The 27591-nt window shown below is 41.4% G+C and overlaps 1 protein-coding gene and 1 non-coding gene across 2 annotated transcripts in view; both read left to right on the top strand.

Moving 5' to 3' along the window:
• KAZN (kazrin, periplakin interacting protein) overlaps nt 1-27591 on the top strand; it is a 1013652-nt gene that overhangs the window by 355968 nt on the left and 630093 nt on the right. The gene's annotated exons all lie outside the window — the stretch shown is intronic.
• LOC123779635 (U6 spliceosomal RNA) lies at nt 8140-8246 on the top strand. Its single transcript, XR_006776246.1, has one exon. It is a non-coding gene; the product is annotated as a U6 spliceosomal RNA (small nuclear RNA).

Below are 27591 nucleotides of genomic sequence, written 5' to 3'. Positions count from 1 at the left end.
CAGTCTTAATGCATGACGTAATGTGCTCTTATATTTTCCGTTCATTCTCGAACAGTTGGCCTAGTAGCTGTTCCTAGAACTCATAACAGAGACGTCAGCTGTGGAAGTTGATGAAGCCCGAGGACTGCATTGTCTTTCATCAGAGCATACTTTTTGGAAGCCTTAAGAAGCACGATGGCTCAGCAGCCCAAGCTCATTCTTTTTAAATAAGAAGAGAGATCCATAAGCCTTTGCAAAAAAGGATTCACATTTTAAAAATTAATCGTACACACAACTTGGCTCTTCTTTTTTTTCTATAGAGTCTCACACCCCTGCATTTTAGAAAGGATGTAAGTCCACTGCATTTTCATTGGCCTGTATCAGCTGAAGTTTTACAAGTTGGATTGAATTGAGCACTTCCTCGCTAGAAAGCAGCCAGCTGAGGAGAAGACCACAACATTCTGTACCATAATGTACAAGCCAGTAAAATCCACGGTGGGAGCAGAGTCTGCTGCCGCAGTTCGGAAAACTGAATATAAGCCGTGATAGTACCATTATGGAAGCAATTTATTTCTTGGCATTTAGGGATATTTTCGAGGGTCTGACAGCTCTCTAACATTGACTGCGAAACCGTGAATGTCTACGCAAACTTGAGTTTTAGTGGCGGAAGAGTCGCTAACTCTCATCAGATTTTCAAAGGGGTCTCTGACCCCAGAAAAGGTTGAAAATCAGCAAGCATAATGCTGCATTCAAGACCACATGTGCCTGATTGCTGAACCTGACAGCAGGCTGCATTGTATATCAAAATGATATTAATTCTGAAGACAGCAGAGGCAAAGATCTGAAATCAAGATTACCCCAGATCACGCAGGGCATATGGCTGTCTGATGGAGAATGATCTAAGAGACAGAAGTCGACACCTCTATTTTTTTAATTCATGAACCTTTCACTGAACGCTTGGGTGGCAAGGTCTCTGCTAGGAACAAGAATTCCAAAGATGAATTGGCCTCAGCTCTGTCTTTAGAGGGCTCACAGTCTACAGTGAGAGGCAAAGCATTCTCTTTTGCTTCTAAAATTATGGCTCACATAATCTTTGCTCTGCTGTAAGAAAAATCCAGCAGAAGCATTGTGGGTTCAACAGTTCCAGTGTTAATGGGATGGAGTGGAAAAGCCCTTGCAGCTTTTGGAAGCCCCCTGAGAGTTCAGAAAATATGAGACCTCTCCCTCCCTCTGGAAAACACACTCGTTTTGCCTGTGTGTTCATTGTACCTTCTCCCCATCAGGAGAAGAAACATAACAATTTTTGTTTTGAGAGATTAAATTGCTTGGCTGACTGTTGTGGCCCTGGGTGGGACGAAACTAGACATCATTAATGGAATGTGTAACTGCTTTTTTTTTTTTTTTTTTTTTTTTTGTGGATCGTTTTGAAAAGTATTTAACTGGAGAACATTAGCCCAGCTTGGGCAAAAGTGCTTTCTCCATCTCTGCAACTGCTCCCTGAGTGCAGCCTTTTAAAGGGGGCTCTGGTGAGGGCCAGTGTGTTGAGGGTTGGCTCTGAAAGCCTGTGGACCACACCTGAGCTCAAGCCCAACTGGTCTTTGCTTTGTGATTCTCACCACTCCCAGCCTCTCCAACAGGCCACCTAGAAAGGATTGAGAGGCATGATTCAATAAGAAGGAAGTGAACTCGGGGTGGAATGGATTTTGGTCTCCCCTTCACACCTCCCTGATTCTAGCCTATTTGGATCCAAAACTCACTATTAAAAACTGCTCAGCCCGCCCTCACTGGGAAAGTCAGCTGTCCCAGGAAACTTCTGGAAAAGGAGTGCTTTGTTCTGTGCCACCATGTGGATCCGATGAGCTGCTGGATTTGCTCTCCCAGATAGGGTCTAGATGTTGCCACATATACCTCCAAACTAGCAGCATCTAGAAGGTGCTCAGCTGTACTTACAGGGCACTTCCACAATCAAAGTCCATTCTTTGAAGGACAAGTAAAAATTTGCTTTTTGGCCATTTGGCCCCCTAGGAGGCTTAGGGGTGAAGTTAGCAGAATGTGACCCCATGTCCCCAGTTCTTTCTATTTCACTCAATCTTGTGAACAAGGGGCCCAGTTCTGCCACTTGTTCCAGTTCATTTGTTCTCCAGGATCTGCTGTCTCCTTTACATGGAGCAGAACTTTAAAGCACTGAGCAGAAAGCACACAGAGGAAGGACCACCAAGTGGTCCCAAGTCTGTATGTCACCGCCGTCTCTGCAAAGTCCTCTCTGGTCCTCCCACTGAAATAAATTGCTTCTCTCCCACACCTGCCACTCTCCATACCTGTCTGACAAAACACTCCAAACTGCCTTGGCCATGACTTAGCCGCTCATAGGGGACCCCCATCTCTGTATTCTCCCTCTGCCATGCTAGATAATCAATAGCTAGCATGAACATTTTGGTTAATTATAAAGTCTACCCAGCCCTGACATTTTGGGCTGCTTCTCCCTTCAGTGATAATCACACAGCTATTGCTGACACCTCTGTGGTCCAGACACTCTGTCTATGTTATGCCATATATATATACCACTTGCTACCATCCACTACCATTATCCTTCTTCACAGATGAGGAAGGTGAGATTCGAAGGCTTAAGGAGCTTCCCCCCAAGACCATTAGCTCCACGAGTGTCAGAACTTGAACTCGAGCCTGTGTACCTCAAAAGACTGTGTGGTAGCCTCACGATGGGACACTGCCTGTCCTCAGTGCCCACAACACGGCATCCAGCTGGGCAGTGGTTTCCACCCTTGAGCTGGAAAACGTACAAAGAAGCAGAAACGTATAGTGGTTAGCCACCAATGGATGTTAAAGTAGTAGGTGAAAGTTTTATGGGAAAGAGGATATGTACAAAGTCCCCAGAGTACCCCCCCCAAAATTATTTATTGCATGGGAGAAGTAGTAACTTTTACATTGGACAAAACTGGCCGATATGACCTTAACCAGATAATAAAAGCTGACATCATTGATATGGGGACAAGAGGTTATCTTGTGTCGGCTAGTAGGATGCGCCATGAAGGACACAACAGCACTCTGGTCTTCCTGCCAAAGATGTGTAACTTGAATCTAATCATGAGAAAACATTAGGAATGTGCTACAAAATTGTGAGGCTCCAAGGTCAGGAAGCAAAGAAGAACTAAGGAGCTATTCCAGAATAGAAGCAGCTCAACGCAGTGATGACCTTGGGTTGTACCGGAACCAAGGCAAAAAAAGAGCTGTATGGAGCATCTCTGAGACGATTGATGGGATTTGAATGTGGGCTATGAACAGCAAACAGTATCCATGTTAAGTTGTATCAATGTTAAATTTTCTGATTTTGAGAACAGCACTGTGATTACATGGGAGAATATTCTTAGGAAATGCACACGACAGTATTTAAGGTTATACGGGCACAATATCGCCAATCAACTCAATAGTCAGGAAAACATAATAAATATGTAAAATGTATGGAAAGAATAATAAAGCAAGTGCGACAAGATATAAATAATAGGTAGATCTGGGTAAAAGACATATAGGAGTTTCATGTACAAGTCTCAACTTTTCTGTAATTTTCAAAATCTATCAAAAGTAAAAGCTGTAAAAATTTTTAGAGTAGTTGTTGAGAATAAAGGCTCTGGAGTTGGACTAACTGGTCTGCCAAGCACTGGCTGTGTGACCTTGGGGACGATACCTACCTTCTTTGCGTCTCTGTTTCCTTGCCTGCAAAATGGAGGTAATGGAGTGCTTACTCTTAAGATTTTCTGATGAATAAATGAACTAATATGTGTAGAGTAGAACCTGGGGTCTCATCAGCACTCACTAAGCGTTAGCTAAGATTAGCTGTAAGTGTGAAGGTCAACTGTACCAATTTCTTTGCTATTGTCCTGATATGTATGGATTCCCGTTTTATCAGATGCTCTCCAGGGGAGTAGTTCTAAAGACGAGCAAATTGTTAGGAGATTTGGAGGCCATTTCATCAAACACATGCTGTCCTTGAAGGGCTTGAATGCAAGGCAGTTAACAAGAATTAATGAGAAATTGGCAGCCTGATTTTTTTGGCCCAGTCAAAATGTGTGGAGTCTCGCTGCTAATTAAGTCTCTACATTTGTCCCAGAACAATGCCACCTGTAGGTTTGCCTGATTTATGTATTTATTTTTCCACATGGCAGCCGCGCGAAAGAAAAACAACCAGTGTGGTGAAAAAAGAAATGGGGTTTCCCCAAAATGCAATAGAGGAGCCCTTAAGAAATGATGGCTAGATTTTTGTGGTATACCACTGATTGTCTAAAACTCCAATTGTAAGTCGGAGAATTATTGTTGAACTAATAAAGATTGATTTCTCCCTACCAGTGGCAAGGCATCATGCAGGACACTGTTGGGAGCTTGAGGGTGAATAAGATACGGGATAGCTCTCAGGTTACACTGCACAGGCCTCAGTTCTGAAACAGAGTGACCAGAGTAAGAGAGTCCTGGGACGGAGTCAAAATGGTGGCCAGGGCCAGATTTCAGGGGCCTTGGAAGCCATGCGAAGGCATTCGGGCTTGATGCTAAGTATTATAGGAATCCACTGAAGGGTGTTAGGCATAGGAGCGGATTAATTGACTTATATTAAAAAAAAAAAAAAAAGTCTGGCTGTTGTGTGGGCCAAGTCCAAAGCAAGGAGATTAGAGGAAGCCACTGTAATCCATCAGGCAGAGAGATGATGGTGCTGCACGAGGCTGAGAACCGTGGAGAGAAACCAGTTCCCAGTAACAGTTATTTTGGAGGTAGAGCCCCTAAAACTTGCCAGTAAGATGGGTTGGATTGCAGTGAGGGGTGGTGAGGGGAAGGCAGGAGCCAAAGATGATCCTAGTTTTGAAAGAAGGGTAGGATTTGAACATGTGGCATTGACAAAGAGGATATAATAGGCAGGAAGGTGTGAGTGGAAACATGAGGTGAGAAAATGGAGGCCATGTCCAGGGAGGTAGGAGTAACTCGAATCTTTACGGAGAATGAAGTGCCAAAAGGAAAAGCATAGTAGAGGTGGTTGGAGCTGGAGTGGAAAATGCCAGACCAAGGAAAATGAATTTCTTTCTGCAGGCAATATGGAACCACCACAGGATTTTGAACAGACTAGAAAAGTCCCAGCAGGCCTCCACTGGTTAGAACAAGTCCACCACCTTCCTAATGACCCATTCTTGTACTCAATGACTTAAAGAATATTTTGCATCTAGCATAAATCTCTCTATTGGTTCCATGGAAAACACACACACCCACGCATTGCCTACCTCACTGATTTTTAAAACGGTTTAAATTCCCTTTTAAGGCTGCTGGTGGGCCATCATATTTACCAGACTATTGGCAATTTCACACATTCAAATTACAACCTCCAACTTCTGCAAATAAAAGATCTTTATGTTCCCCAGTTGTGAAGTTTACTTGCAATTTCTATGCAGCGTGTTCCGTCTGTGCTTGCATTCAGAGGCTCTGTGAGCACATCTGCTCGCTGCCACATTTGAGAATTCCCAAGAAAAAGAGGGTTTTGTTGTAAAAGGCTTGGCAGCCCAAGCTCTTTCCAAAGGATGCCTCATGGAAGCTGTGCTGGAGGGAAGTTGTCACAACAGAGGCACCAACCCTGACAGTGTGGCCAGCTATCTTGAGAAGTCTGACACCAAAGGAAGCCCACAGTGATGAGCTTGATTAAGAGATCCGTCAGGCTTCTTGTCCTATTGAAGAGATGACCTGTTTGGGGCTTCTATAGGTCATCTGTCACTCAGTAAATATTTAAATTAGTGGTTGGGAAAGGCCTTTGTAACCGTGGTGAAAAATTAAAGGTTGGACGCTGTTCTCATCACATGTTGAGCTTCAGGTCCAGCACTCTGTGCTGCACCACGAGGGGAAGACAGGAGGAGTGTAATGAGAGGTTCAGAGCAGGCGAGGACATTGTAGTCAGATCTGGGTTTGTTTCCAGGCTTTGACACTTCTTTGCTTTGAGACATTGAACTTTACCTCTCTACACCTTTGGTTTCCTTAGCTATAGAATGGTATGATAAGAATCACTTGGCGGAGTTGTTGGGATTCTTTAATAAGACAATTTGTATACTCTTTGTATCTCCTAGTAAGTTCCCTATAAAGCTTTAACAATCCCTTTCTCATATAACTATCTTAAAGGCAGTTTTCTACATGAAGCCATTCGATGGACAGTGGAGCTCCTGAAGCTGTAGAAATTTAGAGAAGAAGCATCAGTGTAATAGAATAATCAGGAAGGCATCATGGAGGCCAGAAATTATAGCTGAGCCTTGAGCCACAAGAAGTATGTCAGTAAGGTTTTACAGTTCTCTCCTATAGTGCTTCATACAGTGTATTCTAGTTGAGCTATGACTGATTCTAAAAAGCAGGGGTCATGCCTGATTCTTTCTTGTAATGGTTCCTGTGCTTAGCACAGTATAAGACACCCAGAAATGGATTAGTAAATATTGGGTGGGTGAATGGTTGGATGGATGGAGGGAGGTAAAGAGAGAAATTTTAAGGGAATAACATTTAGAGAAGAAGAAAAGCAGTGCAAATGTATGGAGGTGGGGATCAGATGGGTCATGAGATGGTTTGGGCTCATAATGAGCTCATGATGCTTGGAGCAGAGGATATACTCTGGAGAACTGCAGGAAAGTAAGTCCCCAGATATTAGAACCAAGTTCAGGGCCTCCTGTAGGCTGAGGAGAAAATGTTCACTTGGTGTTCAAGTCAATTGGGACATCTTTAGCTGGAGAATTTCAAATGGGGAAAGAGATGTTAGGACACTTAGTCTGACAGCAGTGTGAACAAAGACCTAGAGGGGAAAGAAAGAAGAGGGGAAAGGCAGTCAGAACCTACCACAGGGTACAGGAAATAGAAATGACTGGGGTTAATGGATCCAGGTTCAAATTCTGGCTTGGACAAGTTGCCTAACATCTGAGAGTCTTGTTTCCTCAAAATGTCTTACTTGTAGTCCTGTTCTTTTCTCCTTGCAGTAAAATTACTTTCAGGGTACCTTTTAAATAATCGTAATCACACTTAGTACTGAGTACTTAATCTGTGGCAGAGCCTACAACAGGGCTTTGCAGTCATTGCCTGCTTTCTCTAAATTAACAGTTACAACAATTCTAGAAAATAGGTAGCTATTACCCCATTTAATAGATGGAGAAACAGGTATGTGGTGCTTTAACAAGTTGTGCAGTCTCTTCCAGCTGATGGGAGAGGTAGGATTCACACCCAAGTCAGCCTGATGCCTCAGCTTGCCTTCATTAGTTTTTTTTTAAATAAGTTTGTATTGAAGTAGAATGTGTACAGTGAACAGCCTTTTCAAATGACCCCCAGTGATTCCTCCCTCCTGGTATTCACCCCCTTGTGTAATCCCCACCCCTTGAGTTTGGGCTGGGCCTAGTGACTTGCCTGTAATGAATAGAATATGACACTTGGGGGCACCTGGTGGCTCCACCGGTAAAGCGACTGACTTGATTTCGGCCCAGGTCATGATCTCTGGGTCGTGGGATCAAGCCCTGTGTCCAGCTCTGCTCTCATCCAGGAGTCTGCTTAAATTCTTTCTCTCCTGCTCCCTCTGCCCCTCCCCCACTGCTCGTGCATGCTCTCTCTCTCTCTCTCTCTGAAAAAAAGACAATATGACATGTGATGCAATGTCACTTCATGATTACGTTACAAATGCCTGTGACCTCCATCTTGGTAGAACTCTTCTCCCTCTTGGCTTGCATGCTTTGGTGAAGCAAGGTGCCATGTCGGAGAGGCCCATGTGGTCAGGAACCGAGGGTGGCCTCCAGCTGACAGCATATAGCTGAGGCCCTGAGTCCATTAGCCCACAAAAAACTGAATCCTGCCCACGAACACACAATTGAATTGGAAGCAGAGCCACCCCAGGTGAGCCTTGAGGTGAGACCGCAGCCCCAGCTGCCATCTTGCCTCAGAGACCCTGAAGCAGAGATCTCAGTTACGCCATGCCCTCTTCCTGAACTATTGAACCTGTGAGATGGTAAATATTTTGAGCCTCTAAGTTTTGAGGTGGTTTGTTGGGGAGCAATAGACAGCTAATACACCACATAGAAAGAAGAGTGTATAAATCACTGTGGTACAGCTTGATGAACTTTCACTGAGGAAGCACCTCTGGTATCAAGAGCTGCCATCGTGCTCGCTTCGGCAGCACATATACTAAAATTGGAACGATACAGAGAAGATTAGCATGGCCCCTGTGCAAGGATGACACGCAAATTCGTGAAGCGTTCCATATTTAAAAAAAAAAAAAGAGCTGCCATCACTAATGGATGTAATCAAGAGATAGACCATCCCCAGGATCCCAGAAGCTGCATTCCCACGCCTCACACTGTCCACGTCCCACCATCCCAAGGAAAATTTCTCTCTTGATACCTGACACCATTGGTTAGTTTTGCCTGATTTTGAACTTTATATGCCTGATTTTGAACTTTATATAAGTGCAACTGATGCATAAATATTCTTTTGTGTCTGACCTCTCTCGGAGCCTGCCTTGTTTTTTTTTTTTAAGACTTATTTATTTATTTATTAGAGAGAGTGGGGGAGGGGCAGGTGGAGAGAGAGAATCTCAAGCAGACTCCCCACTGAGTGCAGAGCTCAACATGGGGCTCCATCTCACAACCCTGAGATCATGACCTGAGCCGAAACCAAGAGTCAGGTGCTCAACTGACTGAGCCACTTGGACACCCCTTGGAGCCTGGCTTCTTAATCACTCCCTAAACTTCCTCATCAATGGAACCAGTGGACTTCATTATTCATCTTGCTATGATTTTCATCCATCCCATATAACTAATTCTGTGTATATATTCTACATAATAAATTACCACAAAACATAGCTGAAAAAAAAAGTCAGTTTTTCCTAGTTTTGGTGCTTATACTTTTTACAATGCATTTAAAGAAATTGAACTACCTTAAAGGGTTCTTCTGTTCTTGTCCCTTGTTCCCCTAAATTCACTAGAAGACACCTTGAGCAAGTCACTTCACTTCCCTGGGCCAGGGTTTCCACTTGTGTAAAATTAGATAGTTTGGCCTAATTTTAGGTTCCGTCTGTGGAATCCTAAACTTGTTGGAGGAACTTCTAGCCCGGATCATGACATACTCCGTGATGTCACCCCTTTACTCAGGCATGTTGACAAATTTAAGTAATTTTCAAAATCTAGTTTAATTTTAATCCATCCCAAAGACACGTAAAACCTACCACTTGGGATGGAGAGATACTATGAAATAAATAATACATAAGATGTGAATTCCAAAAGGGTTGGGAATCATAGGGCTGGGGGGAAAAAAATGATGGTTTGGCTTTTTCAAGTGGAAAATGAGGCCGGTGAAGACAAATTACAATGATAATTGCCTACTTCTAATCAGTGGCAAATTATGGGTAAGTGGGTAACTGGGCAGTTAATCCTAGGAAAAGCCGTTTGCTCTGTGATATTCGATACAGATTTGAAAATTTAGCCTTGAATAAAAACAGTTTAACTCCTGTTGGTGATTTCTTTCCACATCTGTGCATGTAAATACTTTGAGTTTGGGTATTCCAAGTTGGCTGTGTTGTACCCCTCGGGGAGAGAGAAGTGAGTTCTCAGGAGCCTATTTTGTCCTAAACCGGTGACACCTGCCATCGTCACCTTACAGCTAGACTTGTCTACAATTTCTAGGATCGCTTTCTACTTAAAGCTGATCACATTTAGAACTACACAATTTCCACACCTTATTTACCAAATCACTTTTTTATTGAAGCAAATGGAAAGAAGCGTCCCCCAAAGTCATCGCTCTGATGTATATGGTCTGGCCTTGCTCATCTTCATTGACTTTTCGTCGTGAATTAGCCCTACCTCCGCACCCCATGGCCTGGTCCCATGGGATTCCCATCAGTTCTCAGGTTTAGACAAAATGCGCATGCTTCCAGGACTTTTTGGCACAGGCCTGGCCCCTTCTGAAAGCTCAGGAGGCTTCCCTGCCCACCCCACCCAGTGGCTTCTTCCCAGCTCCTCTCTAACTCTTACGGTGACATGTCCCCATCATCCTTCCGTTCAGTTTGTTTAAAAGTAAATTTTTTTATTAAGCTGTAAGTCACATACCATGAAATCCACTCTTTTAAAGTGTACGAATCCGTGTTTCTAGTATATGCACAAGGTTGTACAATTGCACCATTTCCTAATTCTGGAACGTTTTCATCACCCCAGAGAGAAACCACAGGCAGCCATTCCCCATTCTCCCTTTTCCCACAAGCCCCTAGAGACCATGCATCTACTTTTTGTAGCTATGGATTTGCCAATTCTGGGCACTTCAGACAAGCGGAATCCTGCAATACGCAGGCCTTGGTATATGGCTTCGTTCACTCGGCACGGCATTTTCCACGTCCATCCATGTTGTAGCATGTATGCGAACTTCATGCCTTTTTACAGAAAAATAAATTCCCTTATCTGGATATACCCCATTCTGTTGATCCATCTATCAGTGGATGGACAGTGGGCTTGTTTCCACTTTTTTGCTGTAATGGGTAATGCTGCTGTGAACATTTGTGTGCAGGTATTTGTGTGACCTTCATTTCCTTCAGTGTGTTTGTTTATTATTTGAGAGAGAGAGAGGGAGTGCATGAGTTGGGGGAGGACCAGAGGAAGAGGGAGAGAGGGAGAATCTCCAGTGGACTCCCCACTGAGCATGGAGCCCGATGCAGGGCTCGATCTCAGGACCCTGAGATCATGACCTGAGCCAAAATCGAGATTTGGATGTTTACCTGACTGAGCCACCCAGGTGCCCCTCATCTCCTTCATTTATCAGACTCATTCTCCATCCATCTTCACAACCACCATGAAATGTCCATGGGGGCAAATTCCTTGTCTGTCTCATTCACTGCGATTTTCCTAAAGCCCTAGCACAGTGCCCGGTAGCTAGACATTTGTTAAACAAATACATAAGTAACAAAACAGTGAAATAGATAGTACTATAGTGTTACATTTAAAAATCTATTTTATCCTCACCATGAATTTCATATAATACATACAACCCTTGGTCCCAGTACACACTTTCAGTGTACAATTTGATACATTCTCACAACTGTATATATACTTGTATAACCATCACCACAGCCATGATCAAGATAGGAGACATCCCAGTCAAGAGGTAAAACAATTACATCATCTGAAAATGTTCCCTCATGTTCTTCCCAGTCCACATACAGCCCCCAATCCCGGCCCCAGCCCAACACTGAGCTCCTTTCTAACATGATAGACTAGATCTGACTTGGTCTGAATTTTATAAATGGAATCATATATTATGTACTCTTTCGTGTCTCAAGTCTTTTGCTTAGCGTGCTTTTGAGATCCATCCCTGTTGTTGCATGTATCAGTACTGTGTTCCTTTTTATTACTAAGTAGTGTTTCATTGTAAGCATATACCACAAGTTGGTTATCCACTCATTGGGTAAGGGATACTGGAATTATTTCCAGTTTTTGGCTTTTATGAATAAGGCTGCATGGACATGCATGCACAAGTTTTTGTGTGGACATATGTTTTCATTTGTCTTGGGTATATACCCAGAATTAGAATTGCTGGGTCTAATGGAAAATGGTACTTGACTTAATAGAAGCTGCCCAACTCTGTGCAAAATAATTACGCTATTTTTCATTCCCACCAGCAATGTATGAACTTTTCAGGAGCTCCCCATCATCACTATACTTTATATTATCAGTCTTTAAATTGCATTCCTCTGAGTGGATATGTATTAGTATCTCTTTGTGGTTTTCATTTGAGTATCTTTGATGGCTTAATAATACTGAGCATCTTTTCATGTGTTTTTTGGACTTGGTGAAGTGTCTGTTCACACTTTCACCCATTTTTTTTTTAGTTATGCTATTATTGAGTTGTAAGAGATCTTTATATATCCTGGATATAAGTCCTCTGTCAGATAAATATACAGCAAATATTCTCTCATAGTCTTTGGCTTGCTTTTTCATATCCCTAATGGTCTTTTAAAAAGTAAAAGCTGGTAAAAATCCTTACTCTTTTTTTTCCTTTATGATTGTGCTTTTTGTGTCGTAATTGAGAAGTTTTTCTTACACCAAGATCACAGAGATTTTTTTCCTGTTTTTGTTTACTGAATGTTTTGTTTTGGCTTCTATGAGTAGGTCTAGAATCCATTTCGAGCTGGTATTTGTGTATGATATAAAGTAAGGGTTAAAGCTTATTCATCTATACCCAACCAGCTCAGCATTTTGTGATACAAAGACTGTCCTTTTCCCGTTCAATTCCTCAGCTTCTTGTTGAAAATCAGTCAACTGTACATATGTGGATCTGTTTTTTAAGTCTCATTTCTTTTCCATTGATCTATATGGCTATCCTATGTCAATACCATATTGTTTTGATTACTGTAAACTTGTCGTGAATCTTCAAATCTGGTAGCGTAAGTCATCCCCTTTTGTTCTTTTTAAAACGTGTTTTTTGCTACTCTACATCCTTTGCATTTCTATATAAATGTAAGAAAATTGTGTTGATTTCTGTAGGAAATCCTGATAGGATTTTTATTGGTATTGCATTGAATGGACAGATCAGTTTGGGGAGAATTGACACATTAAAAATATTGACACTTTCAATCCATGAACATAATAAATCTCTCAAGGTTTTTTAAAGGTCTTAAATTTTTTTTAAAGTCTTACTTAAATTTTCTTGACAATATTTTGTAGTTTTCAGTGTTCAGATATATATATTAGAAGGATAGATATATGTACACATATATATATTGATATATTGATTCCTAAGTATTTCATGTTTTTACGCTATTGTAAATATTATTTCTAAATTTTAATTTCTAATTATTCATCATTAGCATATAGAAATAGAACTAATTTTGTATACTGACCTTTTATTTTGCTCTTGTTAGGCTCATTTACTACTTACAGATTTTTTTTTTAATTCCTTGAAATCTTCTACACATGATCATGTCATCTGAAAATAAAGTTTTACTTCTTTTCCAGTTTATATGCTTTCTATTCCTTTTTTTTTTTTTTTTTACAAACTGCATTGCCCAGGATCTTGTATGATGTCAAATATGAGTGATAAGAGTGATCTAGGGGAAAAACATTCAGGTTTACACTCTTACATAAGATGTTGGCTGTAGGTTTTTTGTAGATGTCCTTTATCATTTTAGAGAAATTTTCCTTCTATTCCTACTTTGCTGAGAATTTTTATCATGAAAGTATATTGAAAATGTCAAATGCATTTTCAGCATCTGTTGAGGTGATCTTAGGTTTTCTTTATTCTGTTAATAAGGTGAATTACGCTGATTGGTTTTCAAATTTTAAACCATCTTGGCTTTCCTGGGATAAATCACACTTGGTCATGGTCTATTACTACTTATATATATTGCTTTTACTTACAGCAATTGCGTTAAGAATTTTTGAGTCTGGATTCCTGTAGTTTTCATATAATATCTTTGTCTAGTTTTGATGTCACAGTGACTCCGACCTTATAATATGAATTGGGAAAGTTTCCCTTTATTTTCTGAAAGAGTTTGTATAGAATTGGTTCATTTCTTCCTTAAATGACTGATAGTATTAATGCGTAAAGACATCTGGGCATAAAGGTATTTTTTTTCTGGTCAGGTTTTTAATATAAATTTAATTTCTTTAATAAATACAGGATTGTTCATGTTTTCTACTTTTTGGTATCAGCTTTGCTTATTTGTGTCTTTCAAGAAATTTCTCTATTTCAGTTAAATTTTTAGCTTACTGGCAAAAAGTTGTTCAAATTTGTATAGTCTTTCTAATGTCCGCAGGATCTCTAGTGAAGCAGGATCCAGTGATATCCCTGTTACATTCCTCATATTGGTTATTTGTGTCTTCTCTTTGTTCCTTGATTAATCTAGTTAAAAGTTTATTAACTTTGTTGACTTCTTTTGTTTTGCTTCATTGATTTTCTTAATGTTTATCCATTTTCTATTTCAATGATGTCTGCTCTTATATTTACTCATTTGAATTTAATTTTTTCTTCTTTATCTAGATTCTTTTTTTTTTTTTTTTAGATTTTATTTATTTATTTGACAGAGAGACAGCCAGCGAGGGGGGGAACACAAGCAGGGGGAGTGGGAGAGGAAGAAGCAGGCTCCCAGAGAAGGAGCCTGATGCGGGGCTCGATCCCATAACGCGGGGATCACGCCTGAGCCGAAGGCAGACGCTTAACTGCTGTGCCACCCAGGCGCCCCATTCTTTATCTAGATTCTTAATGGAACACTCGGATCATTGATCTTGAGCCTTTTTTCCCCCTCTTTGTAACATTTAAAGCTATAAATCTCTAGATTTTATATGTTGTGCTTTAATTTTAATTTAGTTCAAAATATTTTCTAATTTCCCATATGATTTGTTTTTTGACCCATGGATTATTTAGAAGTATGTTTCCTAATTCCCAGTTATCTGGGAATTTTTCAGCCATTTGTCTGCTCTTGGTTTCTGATTTAATTCTATTGTGCCGAAAGAACAGTCTGTGTGATTTTACATCTTTTACGTTTACTGAAAGCCTCCCTTGGGGGCCCAGCATATGATTTATCTTGGTGAATATTACCCGTGTACTTGAAATGGATGTATACACTGCTGTTCTTTGTTGGAGCAGTCTATAAATGTCACTTAGGTCAGATGGGTTTTAAGTGTCATTCATGTTTTCTATACATTTACTGATTTTCTGTCCACATCTCCTATTGATCATTGAAAGAAGAGTGCTGGGTTTTCCAACAATATCTGTGGATATGTGGCTTTCCCTCTCAGTTCTGGCAGTTTTGTTTCATAGTTCTAAAGCTCTGTTGTTTGGATTGTTATGGCATTTTGATGAATTGAGCCCTGTATCATTTCATAATATTCCTCTTTATTCCTATTAATAGTCCTTGTGCAGAAGTCTGTTTTTCTGATGTTAGTATAGCTATTGCAGGGACGCCTGGGTGGCTCAGTCAGTTAAGTGTCTGCCTTCAGCTCAGGTCATGATCCCAGGGTCCTGGGATCGAGTCCCGCATTGGGCTCCTTCCTCAGCAGGGAGCCTGCTTCTGCCTCTGCCTGCTCTGCGTGCTGCTCCCCTGCTTGTGCTCTCTCTCTCTCAAATAAATAAATAAAATCTTAAAAAAAAAAAAAAGTATAGGGGGCGCCTGGGTGGCACAGCGGTTAAGCATCTGCCTTCAGCTCAGGGCATGATCCCTGCATTATGGGATCAAGCCCCACATCAGGCTCTTCCGCTATGAGCCTGCTTCTTCCTCTCCCACTCCCCCTGCTTGTGTTCCCTCTTTCGCTGGCTGTCTCTATCTCTGCCGAATAAATAAATAAAATCTTAAAAAAAAAAAAAGTATAACTACTGCAACTTTCTTGAGTCTTGTTGATGTGCTGCAAGTTTTTCCTGCCTTTGACTTTCAACCTATTTGTATCTTTATATTTGAAGTAGGTTTCCTGTACATATTATATGGCGGGGTCTTGCTTTTTTTATTTTTATTTCTTGATCCAGTCTGACAGTCTCTACCTTTTAAATTGTAATGTTTAGATCACTTTTGATGTGTGTATTTATTATACGTATGTGCAGCAGTCTACCACCTTGCTGTGTGCTTTCTTTTTGATTTATCTGTTCTTTGTTCCCCTTTTCCTCCCTTCTTTTGGATTATCTGAGTATTTTTAAGTTCCTTCTTTTTCTCCATAATTGACTTATTATCTATAATTTATTTTCAGGGGTTTCTCTGTGGTCTGTATGATACAGCTGTAGGTGATCATAGCTTAACTTCACGAACCTTACTTACACCAAAATAAGTTCTGTTTTTCCTCTCCCTTTTTTTGTGCTACTGTTATCAAAGATTTTACTTCTACATGACACCTTGCTATTGTTTTCACTTTAAACAGGTGATTAGGGGTGCCTGGGTGGCTCAGTCCTTAAGCATCTGCCTTCGGCTCAGGGTGTGATCCCGGCGTTATGGGACCGAGCCCCGCATCAGGCTCCTTCTCTGGGAGCCTGCTTCTTCCTCTCCCACTCCCCCTGTTTGTGTTCCCTCTCTCGCTGGCTATCTCTCTCTGTCAAATAAATAAATAAAATCTTAAAAAAAAAATAAACAGGTGATTATTTTTTAAAGAAATTTACAGTGAGACTTTTTAAAAAGAATATTTACCTGTTTATTATTTCCAGCATTCTTTATTCATTGGTACCTTCGTTTCATCTCTCCTATTATACGGGCCTTTTGATGACAAATTCTCTCAACTTTTGTATGTCTGAAAAAGTATTTTGCCTCTGTTTTTGAAAGATATTGTATTAGCTCTAGAATTCTTTATTGACTGTTTATGTTTCTTTCAGCCTTTGAAAATGTGATCTCATTTTCTTTTGGGTTGCATGACAAGAAGATTCTTGTCATTTTTATCTTTATTCCTCTAAATTTAATGCCTTTTTTCCCTTCTGCTTTTAAGATTATTCCCTTTGCTAGTGGTTTCCAGCAATTTAATTATGCTCTCCCTTGGGGTGGCTTTCTTTTGTGTGTTACCTTTGGGGCTCATTCAGTTTCTTGGATTTGTGGTTTTTAGTCTTCATCAAGTTTGGAAAATTTTTACTCTGTTTCTTCAAATATTTGTCTTGTCCCTTTTCCAAATTCCCATAACACATATTAGACCACTAGATATTGTCCTACAATCCATGAGAGTCTATAATTTTTCTTTCTGTACTGTTTTTTTTCTTTGGACAGTTTCTATAGTAACATCTTCTAGTTCACCAACATTTTATTCTTCAGTATTTAACTTGCTGTTCATCCTATCCAACGAATTTTAAATTCAGACATTGTAACTTTCATTTCTAGAAGTTCCACTGGTTGTCCTTACATTGTCAACTTCTCATTCTATTTAGGTTTTTCTTCAAAAACTTGAAAATAGTTAAGATAACGTTTCCAGTCTCCTCTGCATATTCCATCACTTCTGTCACTTCTGGACCATGTCTTTGATCATTCATTTATTTTTTTCTTGTTTGTTGGTTTTGTTTTCCCAGTTCTTGGCCTGTCAGGTAACTTTTTATTGAGTACCGGACATTGCAAATTTTACATTTTGGGGGTTAGAATTTGTTGTCTTCCTTTAGAGAGTATTGGGCTCTGTTCCCAGGGGCAGTTCACTTACGTACAAGTCAGTTTCATCCTTTCAAGACTTATTTGTAAGCTTTGGTAGGCTAAGTCTAACGTCGTCTTCATGCTCCTAAACTACTTGTCATGTGGTCTTTCCAAGGCCCCAAGCAAATGATCCAAGTGATTACTGAGTCCCCAGTGATCACTCTGGCTGGAATCAAATTACTCCTAAACCTGTGAGAGCTCTCAGAACTCTTCAGCTCACTGCTCACGGGTTGGTCTTTGTTGACTTCAAGGAGATTTATCCTCTACCTGCACATCTCTGTTTACGGCCAAGACCACAGGGGACCTCCCTATGCAGATTTCTGGAGCTCTCACCTTACACAGCCCCATCCTCTTCAGAACTCAGACCTCAGATTCTCTGAACTCAGAGTTCTGTCTCCTCAACTCAAGTTCTCTGCCTGGGACCTCCGCCCCTTCTCCACAGTCTGCAGTATGCCCTCCAGACAGAATGTCAGGGCAATTACAAGGCTTGCCTTATTTGTCTCCCTTCTCTCAGGGATCACGGATCCGATCTGTCTGTTACCTAATGTCTGAAGACTGTTGTTTCATCTCGTGTCCAGTTTTCCATTTAGTGGTGGCAGGAGGGTAAATCTGTTTCCTGTTTTCCCATTATGATTGGAAGCAGAAGTTCTTTATAGCACACATTTTAAACAGAGTCAAATGTGATGATTTTTATCCCTAACCCTGACCCATTAATAATTTATTCCAACTATAAGCTTATGTCTAGATTTGGCTAGAATATTATTGCTCTTATTGTTGCTATTGTTTTTTAAATCATAAAAGAATAATAACTATCAGTTATTAAATGTGTATTATTTGTCTGTTATGGTGCTAAGCATTTTACAACTATTTTTTTATTACCACTGTTTTAAAGTCCAGGAAACTCAGGCTGTGGGACAGTTAGTGCAGTCAGGATTCAAACTCAAATACTGTTCTTTGGAAACCTACCTTTACGTGTCTACCTTTACCACACCTTTGGTGGAATGAGGAAGGGAGGGAGATTCATGTGATTAAGGTAGACAGAAGCTCTCTACCAGTGTTTTCCAAGCTGAGATGAGGTGAGAAGATTTAGTTTCCTGGATTCCATCTTGGAATGTCTGAGTCATAATTTCTGGGCAATTATATTCACTTGGTCTCTCAGGAGGTTCTTACACACAAACATTTACCCAGATGTTTCCCAATTCCAGCATCAAATATTCAAACTCTAGGACCTCCAGCATCCTCTGTCCCACCAAATCAAAACATAAAGAGGAATTTCGACCATAAAATCAGTTCCATGCTGAAAAACTAAATGTTTCCTGGCAGTTATCTATGCCTGGTCTTTGTCATTTGCATTTAAATATAGTGACTTTTTAGTTAGAAAAAAACCAACAGTCAGCAGGCTTTCAATTAGCCTCTGAGACCACCTGCTCTGAATTATAAAGCTTCAGACTACAAAGTCATGCTTATATCTAAACACAGTGTTTTAAACTTTGGATTGAAGCACTCTATAGACTTCAGTTTCCATGTTTTTCAAATTAATGGGTTAGATATTTGAAGTCTTGTTCAGCTCTAAAATTTTGTTATTTAAAATATTGTTTTTTAAGTAAAAAAAGTTATCAGTGGTTTTGCTTTGTTTTTAAGCTATTTTAAGGAGATTTTGTTTTTCAGAGTATATTGTCTGGAATTAACAATGTCACAAGAATGTACAGTAGCATTTCCTGCAGCCTCAAATGGCAAGAATGCACCATGAAGCACCCTCTCCACTTCCGAAATGCTCGTTCAGGCTCTTTGAAGTGTACAGCATAGCTTACAAAATCTGGTTTGTCAAGGGGAATAAAATTTATTGATCGAAGTGTAGGCAAACAATCAAAGGAAATGCTGAGTGTTTGTCTTCTTTTAAAAAAATCCATCTGAAAGTCAAAACCAGCCAGAATGTTTTGTATTGAGGATGGCCAAACAGAAAAAAAAATCAAGCTATCTGTGCTAAGAAGTGGTTTTGCCCAGTCTCTTTTTTATTCAAATGGGAGTGTCAGGTTATAAGATACTATTAATTGTTGAGTAGCTCTTACTTAAAGTGTAGCATAGAGGGTATTTAATTAAAGAGGGACATACAGAATTTTAAGCCTAAACCTGGATTTTATTACCAAGAATGTAAAAGACAGTAACAGGACCTGGTGTTTATAATCTTGTCCCTGGCTCACTAAGGCAGCCCCAGCCAGCTGTGCAGTCAAACTCATTTGCATTTATTTGATCAGAAAATGATTATTGTGTACTATAAAAGCATCATTCATTTCCTATTACCATTGATCTCCGGAGAATTTCACTCAGATCTTGCCAGGAATTTCAAATGGCAGGTGGTGGAGCTATATTTTTCTATGATTAATCATATAGTCTAAATTCAGTGATTACAACTCATTAAAGAGAGCATATTTCCTATTAATGAACACTTAGTGCCAGAATTCAAGACTCAGAAGTTGCAGGCCTAGAATAAGGTGGACACTAGATTCTGAAAGAGGAGCTCTTCCCTCAAGGGCATCCCTGGAGAAACTATTCTCATGGGGCTCCCTTTGGATTAGAGCACAACCCATCAAGGGCTCGTTCACCTCAACAGGATACATTCCACATTTTAGTCACTGGAAGGGCTTTGTAGCCAAATATGATTCTGAAGACTCGGGACCTAATTTTTGAAGCTCAGATTATCCATTGGGTGCTCAATCCTAACAAACTTGTTACTGACTTACGGATGGGATGACACGACATTATCTAACCAGCTGCATTTCAACCACAGAAAATGGTCTTCTCTCTGGAGCAAACTCCATTTCATGTTTGAAGGCTTAATTAGGTCTCCACCCCATACTCATAACTTCAGCCTCTTTACCCTTCCTTCCTGCTCAGACAGCCTCCAAATAGCTCCCGGAGTCTGTCCCATCTGCCTCTAATTCACTCTATGCACAGCCACTTGATTGCAAGTGTTATAGGGAAGTGACATCTGAAATCGGTTTTTTCCACTCTTTTATCTAAAGGAAAGGCCTCTGATAATAGAATGGACTAGGTTAGTTCCCAAATTTAGTGACTTATAACAACAAAGCCTTATTTCTCATTCAGGCCATTTGCAGTTTTGAGTCATAGTGGTGGTGGTGGTGGGAGTTGGGGGAGGGGGCAATTCTAATGCCTTCTTACTCAGGAACCTAGACAGATGGAGTCTTCACCATCTGGAGTGGCACCCAATCACCATGTCTTGAAGGGAACATAGCAAATCACACATTAACTCTTAAAGACTTTCTCTAAGAAGTACTTTTTTTTTTTTTAATTTTATTTATTTATTTATTTTAGAGAGAGAGAGCACCAGCACATGCATGCAAGTAGGGGGAAGGGTGGGGGGAAGAGGGTCAAGCAGACTCCATGCTGAGCTGAGCACAGAGCCCACTGCAGAGCTCTGTCTCGGGACCCTGAGATCATGACCTGAGCCAAAACCAAGATTCGGAGACTTAACCTTAACCAACTGAGCCAGCCAGGCACACCTAAGAAGTACTTCTAATTGCATTGCTTACGGGCCAAATTGAGTTACCTAGACACACCTGATGGATGAGCAGAGTGGTGCGATCCAGCCATAGGCCCAGCAGGAGACCTGAAAATATTGATTGGCTAATAACTACACTGATAGCACTAGTAACCAGGTAGTCTATCACCCTAGTCACCAAATAGCTCACCTTCTTTCTTACATTCAAAATACCCTACCCCTATGAAAGCCCCATTCAGGTAGGACATTAAGCTTGGGGTCCAGGATCTCTGGGTGATATGAGATAGTCTCTACATCAGATCTGGATCTAGAACTAAAAAGACAAGGAAGCGGTCTCTCTCACATCCACCAGATAATGGTACCATAGGGATAAATTATGCATGGTAAATGCTCCTGTTCAGGGAGGGGAAAAACACTGGCCTGTGGCAATTCTGTAATCCTGCCAGGCAGACATTGTGAGATTTCCCTCCTTAAAAATAGGGACATTCCCTAAAAAGACCATGATCAAATTCCCTGGAAGGTCCTCCCCTGTCCATTGTCCTTTGGGAAGCCTCTCAGAGATTCTTCCCTTGCAAAAGACTTCCCTTGGCCGCATCCGAGCTGGGGACTAAGTCCTCCCTGAGAGATGAGCACCTTCCTCAGCTCATATTCTGCACATACACAGGTAGGACCCAAAAGGTCATTCAAAGTCTAGAACCATCACATTATCTTTGAGTGCCAGTGATGTATCTTTTATTATTACAATTTGCCTCCCAAACAGATGGCTTCTTAACTCTCTGATTCCAGCCAACAACTTGGTGCCAATAGCCATACCTACCATTCATTTCAAAATGCAGTCCTCGTATTTGCTGTATTTCTCTGCTTTGTCACCTCCCTCTCTCCTTTCTTGACCTAATACACTATACCTGGAACCTACCAGGTGTGACTTGGAGGAGCACATTCTTGTTTTCTTTCCCCTGAGATATTGGGACCACCTGATGGGATTCATTAGATCTTTATTTGAGACACCTTCATCCATTCAAAGGTTTGAGCAAGGGGTGTGATGGCTATATCTTTTATCTGACCCTTGCCACAGATTGAGTTTTAATTGGCCTTTACTGCTCTGAGACTTGATCAATTTTAACTCAGTATATATAGTTAAGAAGCAATTGTTCTTCCAATCATGTAAGTCCTTGAATTTATGGACTCTCTTCTCCTTTCCTTACCTGTTTGAAAAATGACCAATTTCTTCCGGAGTTTGTCTCATTCTTGTAATACCTTGCCAAATGCAGCCAATAGCAACCTACACACCATAATTACATAATGTTATCCAACCAGTTTACTTAACATGCAGATTATTTAGGGATGTGACGTGCCTCCCAGTGCAACCACAGATGACAGTTTGCCAAAAGGTTTTCTACTCCATAACATGGATGGGTATTTTCCCAATCCCTGACTATAGCTTTGCTTCTTACCACTGATTGGTAGACCAGTGTAATGTATTTTAGGTTTTGAGTAATGGCAGCAGCTCGCTTTAAGGTGCTAATTTCTGTATTAGTGAGTATGGGTTATGTGTGCTGCAGTAATGAGCATCCCTAAAATTTCAGTGTCTAAAACAACAGCAACAAAGACTTATTTCCTGTTCACATCACATGCCCATTTTCAGTTAGTGGAAGTCTGTGCCCCATGAACTTCTCACTTAGAGACCCATCCTCATAAAGACTCCACAATCTGAAATGTCTCCAGTAACCATGGCACAGAAAAGAGGGTTGCAAATGCTACACTGACTCCTAAAGGCTTCTTCCTAGAAATGGCCAGGCATCACTTCCACTCACATTTCCTTGCCCACAACAGGACATAGGCCTTATTGGACTCCAAGGGTAAATGGAAGTGCTAGCCTACCAAGTTTCTGGAAGGGAGGAAGGTACTCACAATATTGATTTCTAGCACACCACTTTTATTCCCTGGCCCCTTCCAATGGGCTTCATGTTTTAAATGATTTTTACCAGTCAAAGCACATTAATTATGTAATAGTTTCTCCACTTGAGATAGTCTGAGACGGCTGCAAATACAGATGTTACTCCTTAAACAGTAACTCAGTATCAACCTATCTCCGTAACCTTATTGAAAATTAATATACAATTTTCATGAGGCTGTGTAAAATTATGAAAATCACCCGTGAACCCACATAATTACATTTGTGACCCTAGAAATGCAGGTACCTTGAGAAGATGGTTATTATTAGGTCTTTATCAAGAAGCTTCCACGCACAGAATTTTCTAGAAAGACGAGAAAGAATTGAAAGGGGAAGGAAAGAGGATGTAGAGACAAAGTCATCTGCTTTATATTTGTCTGAGCCCTGTCTATAACCCTCAGTACTCCGAGGAGCTCACATGGACGTGTTCCTTTGTGTGCATTCCTTCCCCTCACTTCTCCGACCTCAGATAGTCTTCCCTTCTAGGGACTAAAAACAAAGATGAGGCACCATCTCTCTCAGCATTAAAGCCAAACAGACCCTTTTAGACAGAGCTGAGTTGCAGGCATCAACAGTATTACGTATTTGTAAAGAAAACCTCACTTCTCCTGCTATGTGTTTCTCACACCCTACCACACCTAGAACACTTCTGACAACAAGCAATTCTCTAGGACACCAGCTGGGTGTCCTACAACTTAACTAAATTCTGACCCTATCTACCTGGAGAGCCCTCAGGTTAAAGGGTCAATCCTACAAGACTGCCCTCCTCACTTCAGACGACCACCTCAAATCCAGGCAGTCACCTCTGCTTCTGAAGATTGACTGTAAATCAGAGGTCTGCATGATCCCCTCCTCAGGTCTGATTAATTCACTAGAGTGGCTTACAGAACTTAGGAAGCCAGCTTCCTTACTGTTTACTAGTTTATTTTTTTTTTAAGATTTTATTTATTTATTTGAGAGAGAGAGCACACAAGCAGGGTGACGGGCAGAGGGAGAAGCAGGACACCCCCGTCCCCCCCGCTGAGAAGGAAGCCTGATGCAGGACTCGATCCTGGGACTCCAGAAGCATGATCTGAGTGAGCTGAAGGCAGACGCTTAACCAACTGAGCCACCCAGGCCACCCTGTGTTTACCAGTTTATTATGAAAAGTTATGTTGAAGGGTACAGAGGAACATTCAGATGGATTAGATGCATAGGACAAGGTGTGTGGGAGGGTGCCTGGAGCTTTTATGCTATTCCTGGAGGTGCCACTCTGCCAGCACGAGTTCACCAAGCCAGAAACTCTACACACCCCCTCCTCTGGAGATTTTTATGGAGGCTTCATCCATAGGCACGATAGATCACTAATTCTGTTTCCAGCCCCTCCTCCCCTCTCTGGAGAATGGAGGGTGAGGCTGAAAATGACAGCTGCTCTCATAGCTTCATCTTTCCCATGTAGGAGCCCACCATGTCATCTCATTAGAACCAAAGACACCGTTATCACCCAAGAAATTCCAAGGGACTTAGGAGTTCTGTACCGGGAACCAGGTCAAAGAGCAAATAATCAGAACAAAAGTGCTCCTGGTGCTCTTACAGGAGTTTCGGGAGCCCTGTGCTAGGAACTAAGGGAAGAGACCAATATATATCTTTTCTATTGTCTCACAATATTCAGTGCTAACTTGAAAATGCTGCCACATGACCACAGAGTGTCTGCTTCCCTGCATTTTCAAATTAGCTTTATTCCATGTTTAGAATATTTCTGAGAAAATACCAAAGATCTGTCACCCAAACCAGCATTCATTGTGCAGACCTTTATTTTTTTTTTAAGATTTTATTTATTTATTTGACAGAGATAGAGACAGCCAGCAAGAGAGGGAACACAAGCAGGGGGAGTGGGAGAGGAAGAAGCAGGCTCATCGCGGAGGAGCCTGATGTGGGGCTCGATCCCACAATGCCGGGATCACGCCCTGAGCCGAAGGCAGACGCTCAATGACTGAGCCACCCAGGCGCCCCCATTGTGCAGACCTTTTAGCATCATTTGACACAGTTGATCACTCCCCTGTTACTTGAAACACTTTCATTGTGCAGCCTCTGGGACAAACCTCTCTTGATCCTCCTCTGACCACACCAGCCACTTGCCATCTCCTTCGCTGATTTCTCCATATCCCCTCCCCTTTTAGTGATGGAGTCCCCGGGGTTCCAGTGCAGAGAACTCTTGTCAATCTATACCTTTTCCACAGGTGAACTCGCCTGGTCTCCTGGCTTTGAAAACCATCTCTATGTTGAGGACTCTCCCTTTCTGTCTTAAGTCCAGACTTCTGCTGGGAACTGCACATTCTTATCTCCAACTGCAGACTTAACATCTCCGCTTGGATGTTTCATGGTCACCTCAAAGTCGGCAAAGCCAAAACTCAAGTTCTGGTTTCATCTCTCACATGTCTCTAGAGTGGCCATCATCCGCACACCTTAGTAAAAGAGAACTCTGTCCTTCTTGTTGCTCGGGCTGCAAAGCTCAAAGGCATCCTCTGTGTGTCTCTTTCTTACACGTGTCATATATGACCCATCTGGAAATGGGCTGTCCCTTTTCAGAGTATATCTGAAGTGTATTTTCAGAGGGAATCTGGATATATTCTGCCCTCTACATTCTATTTTCCACCAAACAGGAGCCAGAACACCCTTTTAAAATGAACTCATGCCAAATCCTACCTCTGTTCAACACCTTCCAATCGTTTCTCATCTCACAATAAAATTCTAAGTCCTTACCAACAAGACCCTTCATGCCCTGGCTCCCCTGCTACTCCTCACCTTCCCGTTTTCCACTCTCCACCTGCCTTCACTCGACTCAAGCCACCCTGGACCCCTGAGTGATCCTCAGTCATGCTAAGTACTCCCTCACCTCTTTTCAGGTCTGTGGTCACCTGTGAGCTGCTCAGATTCTCAGGGCGATTTTCTCTGATTATCCCACGGAGAATAGTAGCCCCCTCCTCTCACTATCTATCCCCTTTCATTTGTTTTATTTTCTCTAGATCTTTCTTACTACATATTTGTTTGTTGGCTTGTCATGAGTCCCCTCCTATCAGACTTCAGTTCCATGAGGGCGGCTCTCTGAATTAGTGTTCGTATATCCCCAGTGTCTGGAACAGTGTCTGAAACACAGTGCTCAGCAGATGCTCACTTGTGACTATAGAAATGTGTTAGCACAAGAGGTGTGTCCCGAGGAATAGTTTATTTAAAAAGATAAAGTGTCCATGCTTCCAAATGATTTTTTTCCCTATAAATTACAGTAGCTTCAAAATTAGCCATAATACAATGTCTCTGTGACTGACTTGTGTTTCAATGTATTCCCTTCAGTAGTGGAGAAAGGGTTGGAAGTACCGCCAACAGGGCAAGAAGCCCTAACCACATGCATCTTGAGACCCAACCACTTCAGCCCCTGTTTACTCTTCCCCAGCATGCCCTGCCTCTTCTACCCTTTCTGATACCCCTGCCTGGACTGTCCAAGCCTCCTCATTTGCCATGGCTAATTCCATTCTCTGCTCCAATGCTATATCCTCAGGAAGTCCTCCAGCTGGCCTCCACCTCTCCCTTCCGTATTCTCCCTCAGAGCTGAACGTCTATCTCTAATCTGTTTTTATAGTCTGATAACAGGTGCGCCTGCCTTTCTCCATTTCTAGGAGAGCTGTATGCTATCCGTGCCTGATTCTACCACAGCTCCTTGAACGCAGGTAGCCATCAAGAAAGATTCGGTGACTTAAAAACCTAGAAAGTTGCAGTAGACTGGCTCTCCACCCTCCCTATTTAAAACCCTTTCCTGGGACCACTGATGTGACCCCTCTGTTTGCTCAAAAGACAGGGGGCTCTCATCAGCCCCGCCGTGTCCTCTGTGCCAACACTGATCAGACATCCCAAATACTAAATTCACAGGTGGCTATAGAAAATGGTCTCTTTTCATCCACCATGGAAAAACAATTGTGCCCACATAAGATTGCTCAGAAAAGGGGGAAATTAAAGAAGATGGTCTTGCTAAGCTATCTGGAAGTGGATCTTTCGGAATAAAATTGCATTAGCATCCGAGATTCTACTATTTAAGCCCTTGGATCACTTATATTTTCCTTATGAATATTTTTGTATGTTTAATGAATAGAAATGTCTCTGGATCACATAGTGGGAATAACTTTTGATATTTTTCTTCCACTACAGACCAGAGAGACAAAAAATTTACCTATTTCTTCTCCTGTGGGATAGCAATTTCAGCTTCCAACAATGTCCATACGGGCCCTCTTCTACTAACTTCAGTTCTTCTCTGTCCTTGATCTCTTCCTCCATGAATCTTAAGTTTCTTTCGTTGTAGTAGATACACAGGTGTGAATTTCAGAGGAGACACATTGCTGCTATTTTTTATGCCTTTCCATTTTTCTCTGCTCTCAATTTCTCCCTTCCTAAACTTCCATTACTTTGAGAAATGGGGTGTGTGTGTGTGTGTGTGTGTGTAGACATGTAGAGAAGGCATTCCTAACTTAAGGAGCTATAGGTTCTAATGCATGCAGTGGATCAAATAAGTGTGCCTTTATCAAAATATCTCTATCAAACTTTACTTTCTTAGGCACGACATTTTGGTCAAATGTATTGGGGGGCTGCCATGTTTAAGAGAAACATTAGCAAAATGGTTAGAGGAAGATAAGTGGTCAGGATGTAGAAGAATATAGAACACATATTCAAGACTCTTTGGATGAAAGTAAAGAAATATAACTCCAACTACATTCACCAAAAGAGGAATTTTAATGATTCACATGACCAAGTGGTCTAAGCATAGACCAGCTTCAGGCACAGTTAGATCCAGGTGCTGAAACAACATTGTCAGAAGTCTCTCTCCTTCTCTCAGTTCTGCTTTCCCCTTTCTAGGGATTTCTTTTAGGGATGCTTTTCCTATAGGACGATAAGATGGCCATTAACTGTGCTAAGTCTACAACCTGTTAGGTGAGCAGATCCAACAGAAAGAAGTAGCCTGTTTTCAGTGGTTCCTGAACAAATCCC

The sequence above is a fragment of the Ursus americanus genome, chromosome 33, assembly GCF_024610735.1.
Source record: "Ursus americanus isolate L20-20 chromosome 33, mUrsAme1.1.p, whole genome shotgun sequence".
Classification (NCBI taxonomy): domain Eukaryota; kingdom Metazoa; phylum Chordata; class Mammalia; order Carnivora; family Ursidae; genus Ursus; species Ursus americanus.
Note: the sequence above shows the minus strand (reverse complement) of the source record. Positions and strands in the feature narration are given on the sequence as shown.